A 5,418-nucleotide genomic window follows, 5' to 3' on the forward strand; every position below is an offset into this window, starting at 1 on the left:
TAAAAATACTTTACACAATAGGTATATGGTCATGAAACTTCTATATGATCAAAAATAATCATTTTAGGACTTTAAACATATGAAGAATGGTTTCAAGTTGTAACGCCCTGAGTCTGTACCCCGGACGCTATACGGTGCTCATAATCCCGAAGGACCACAAGCTAACCCAAGACTGGTACCTACAACAATAGTATGGTAAATATGTGGAAAGTAGTCGGAAAATTAGCCATAAGGTTCAATACTATAAATAATAATGGATATGGTATCACAATACCAAAACTAAATGTTGATGTATGAGCTAATGCTAACACATTTGAGGCTTTTAACTAAGAATAATTGTGAAGTCTTAAGCAACTTTTGTCGTTTTGGATTGTTTTATGTTTGATTTTGCAGAAGAAGCTAATATGTTAGCTAACCAACAAGAATGGAAGTAAATGAGCTGAAATCAGAATTAAATAGAGGCAAAGTGTGGCTGACGACATTTGTGATAAGTCGTCAGCCCTGTGATAAGCTATCAGCTTCAAAGTCAGCCATAGACAGAGAATTGACCAAAGTTGAAAGTTGTGATGATATTTTGTGATAGGTCGTCAAGGAGCTGATAAGCCATCAAGAATGTCATCAGCCTAAGGCAGCATATAAGAACTGAAGTAGAGACTTGACGATATTTGTGATAAGTCATCAAGGAGCTGATAGGGCATCATTGTTTATCGTCAGCATTAGGCAGCAAGCGTCCAAAGCAAAGAGAAAGCTGACAACATTTGTGATAAGTCATCATCCTCCTGATAGACTATCACAAATGTTGTCACCTAATCCAAAGAATTTCTGAATTTTATTATTTTGTTTCCATAATTAGGGTGAACTATTTAAAGACTTTTTTTAGAGTTTTCTTCAAAGTACCCGAACCTTGAGTTTTAAGACACGATACTTTGTTATTTTCTCTCTCTAACTTCTTGTCTTGAAAAAGCAATTACTTTGAAGAGATTTTAATCATTATTTTGGGATTTTTGTTGTGATCTAATCTGAGATTCAATAGTTATTATTCATCTCATGGCAAGTTTAACTTGAGAATTATGAATTATCTAGTGGCTTCGATTATTACATCCTGCGTGGCTAAATTTCTTTAACCTGAATTATGGGATTTAGGGTTAGGTCTTGATAAGGTGTTGAGTGTTCAGGATTCGAAAGGTGGTAGGACTTCTTGACAATTCTGATGTTTTAGTTATTATCTATTGGTTTCAAATGATATATAACACCTACTTTGATTTGCTTGAGAAAAAAATTAAGTATAGTGGGAAGTGAATTATCAATAGGGACTTGGAAGAACAAAACTTTCGTTTAATAATTAGAGTTGTAACAAGGTTGGTTAACCTGAGGTAAAATTTGTGCAGTGAATATAAATTCCCTAAGTCTGAAAGGATTAGGTAATTAAATGCTTAAGTAGGTCAGAGACATTTAAGCATAACTTGGATAAAGATAACTTCTTGTCCTACCTACCGTGAGAATCTTGAACCACTAGTAGAATCTGTCAAGTACAAAAATCCCTAGTGAACATAATTCTGGTTCTTCCACAAACTCTTAATTACAAACTAAAACTAAGGAGACCAAAAATTATTTTCTAATCTCAGAAACCCCCCATTTTATCTTTTCGTGCCAGTTATTTGAATTCAACTTGTAGCTATAGTTTCAAATTAGTTTAATTGCCACTCACATTTTTCTCTGTGGATTCGATCCCAACTCCAAAAGTTGGATAAATATATTGACGACACCGCCTTGAACTAAATTGACGAGTAAGTAGAGCATTAACAAAAATGGCGCCATTGTCGGGGAACAATTTGACGTATTGAGTTGGTTTTGAATTTTAGTTTACTTGCTTGAATTTAAACTTGTAAATATTTGTTTAGTTTATTTTTTTTAATTTTATTTTCTTTTATTTGTATCTTTCTGACACCTTTCTTAAGATGTCAGCCTGGATAGATGGTTTTTTGAGTGATGACGATTTTTGTGACGATTCTTATTATTATTGTGGGGGACCATATTTTAAGGCTTGCTATCCAGATTTACCTGGAAGTGCATGGATGGGACCTTTGCAATGTGATGTGGATACTGTCCTACTTACTGTAACTTGGTGTTTGGCTTGTTGTCAAAGTGATCATACTGAATAAATATGTGCTATCATGATTCAAACGAACAAATTGATGAAATGAATTTTAGAGAATTAAGAACGGTTGTGGGAAAAGCTAAAAGAGTTACCACTCCCACCATGTTTACAGTGGCTAAACAAAGAAGAACAAAAGGGGGACATTAGCCAATTTGAGGAGAAAACTCAAGAATCACAATCACTCAATTGTCATCTTGATCTTGAGACTGACATTGAGAAGGTGAATAAAAGTGAGTGTGTAGTAGACAGCGTAAATTTTGAAGTAGGATTGATTGGGCCTCATTCGAAGCACTTTTCTACATTATGTTTAGATGATATCTTGCCTGTGGAATCATTTAAAATAGTAGAAGAGTGCAAAGATGAGGAACCAGAATCCTATATTCTTGATTTTACACTAGACAAGCAACATAAAAACATACCTCACTTTAAGGCCGAGTGGTTTACCACATTCAATCCATTACTTGACATCTTAATTTTTGTACCACCCCCTATGATCGAGGCAAGAAGATGGATTCTAAGTTGAGGGTGAAATTTAAATCGTCTTAGTAGAGGGATAAAGTATGAAGCACTTTTAAGGTATCTTGATGAATTTTGAGTAGTCAAGATAACCTAGCCGTGCCGTGACACTAAATTAGGCTCTTCTTGGGAGGCAAACCAAGGTATTTTGTTGTTTGTATTCTTATTATGTGGTTGACATCAGATCTTTGCATCCATGGTTCCACGGGTATGTTTCTGACTCTCTTATTTTGGTTTGAAGCATTCGGGATAATGTATGATTCTAAGTTGAGGGTGGGACTACTTGTGGGTGTTGATGTCCTCTTGGGGTTTTTGTTGTCGTGCCTCTTTTCTCCGGAGTCTTGTTCCTAGTAGAGTCGGCATGTTTAGGCGTATAGTATTTTTTTAAAAATGTTGTAGTTGACTAGGAGAAATACAAGTACCTTAGGCAGTTAACATGTTTTTGTTGATTTTTTAACACCTCTCCAAAGGTCTATTTTATAAATGTGTGATATGAATTTATGTGTGACCATTGTGCATCTTGTTATGGCATTAGTACTAGTGACATAATAACCATTGTAAAATAATTGCATGAACCGAATGGGTAGTATTTTCTTATTTACCTTTCTGTTGTGTGTGTGAGAAATACTACCTAGTTCCTATTGTGTGTTAAATCCAGAACTTGCCTGGTTGGTCTTGCCTTGGTTGAAGGATAAGGGTTAGGAAGGGATCATAGGCCGTTTTGATATTAGATTACTTTAGCCTAAATGACCTTTCCTATATGCATAATATCCCTTGATCCCTCTTTTGAGTCTGATTAGCCTATTTCTTTTTAAGACAGCTGTCACCTTCCCATTTAGATCACAATGAACCTCTTTTAGCCCTGGTCCTCCATGGACACTTTTCACCTTGACTTAGGCAAATGGCCTAAGTTGAGGGTGGCTATCATAGGAGTGCGTGATATAGAATGAGTATGAAGAAAGGTAATATAAAAGAAAAAAATAAAAAGTTGGGTGTGGAGGTGAGAGCAATAAAAAGAAAAATTGTGAAAAAGAATAAATGATTGTAGAAGAGACCACACCCATCATAAATAAGTGTGATCAAGAAAAGAGAAGAGCAGAAAAGGCTAAAGAGTGAAACCCCAAAAAAGCTAGTGTAGTGTCAAGGAGGCCTAGTCACTTTAAATACCATCGAGTATCATACCATCCCATAACCTACATTACAAGCCTAAGAGAAGACCTATCTGAAGATCTGGGTAATGAAAATAAGGGTAAGCCTATGGTACTTGGCATACATTGGTTGGAATTTCATTCTGAGATTGAGTGTTTTGATTGTCCCCATGGTTACATATATGATTACTTATATGAGATGAGGGGGATTTCTTTTCTATGAGGGCACGCCAGATATGTTACTAGGTGCTAACTTGTTTGGAGAGTGTAATACTGGTCAATGCATGGTTGTTATAACTGAATTAACGTCGTATCTTGATTCCTGTGTGTTGCATTGGTGTTCTTCAATAATATACATAGTTTTTGTTGAATTGACTAACCTTGGAGAAGGTAAAATTTTTGTGAGATGATTGGATAATTGACTGCAAAATGTGCTTTGTATTCTATTAGTTGTACTGAGTTTCTTGAGGACAAGCAATTGTTTTAAGTTGAGGGTGTTGATGTGTGAGCTAATGCTAACACATTTAAGGCTTTTAACTAGGAATAATTGTGAAGTGTTAATAAACTTTTGTCATTTTTGATTATTTTATGTGTGATTTTGCAGAAGAAGCTAATATGTTAGAGAACAATGGAAGCAAATGAGCTGAAATCTGAAGTAAATAGAGGCCAAGTGTGGTTGACGATGTTTGTGATAAGTCACCATCCTTGTGATAAGCTATCAGCTTCATCGTCAGCCATAGACAGAGAATTGGACTAAGTTGAAAGTTGTGACGACATTTGTGGTAGGTCGTCAAGGAGGTGATAAGCGTCAAGAATAACTTCAGCCTAAGGCCGCACATGAGAACTAAAGCAGAGACTTGATGGCATTTGTCATAAGTCGCCAAGGAGATGACAGGGCATCACCGTTTGTCGTCAGCGTTAGGCAACAAATGTCCAAAGCAAAGAGGAAGTGGACGATATTTGTGATAAGTAGTCAGCCTCCTGATAGGCTATCACGAATGGCGTCACCTAATCCAAAGAATTTCTGAATTTTATTATTTTATTTCCTTAATTAGGTGAACTATTTGAAGCCTTGTTTAGGGTTTTATTAAGGGTACCTGAACCTTGAGTTTTGAGACACGATACTTTGATATTTTCTCTCTCTAACTTCTTGGCTTGAAAAAGCAGTTACTTTGAAGAGATTTTAATCATTATTTTGGGATTTCTATTGTGATCTAATTTGAGATTTAATAGTCATTATTCATCTTGTGGTAAGTTTATCTTGCAAATTATGAATTCATCTAGTTGTTACAATTATTACATCATGCGTGGCTAAATTCCTCTAACCTGAATTATTGGATCTATGGTTAGGTCTTGATAAGGTGCTAAGTGTTCAGGATTCGAAAGGTGGTGGGACTTCTTGATAAGTCTAATGTTTTAATTATCGTCTGTTGGTTGCAGATGATAGATAACACCTGCTTTGATTTGCTTGAGAAATAAATCAAATATACTGGGAAGTGAATTATCAACAGGGACATGAAAACACTAAACTTCCGTTTAATAATCAGCACTGTAACAAGGTTGGTTAACCTGAGGTAAAATATGGGTAGTGAATAT

The sequence above is a fragment of the Capsicum annuum genome, chromosome 7, assembly GCF_002878395.1.
Source record: "Capsicum annuum cultivar UCD-10X-F1 chromosome 7, UCD10Xv1.1, whole genome shotgun sequence".
In the NCBI taxonomy this organism is placed as follows: Eukaryota; Viridiplantae; Streptophyta; class Magnoliopsida; order Solanales; family Solanaceae; genus Capsicum; species Capsicum annuum.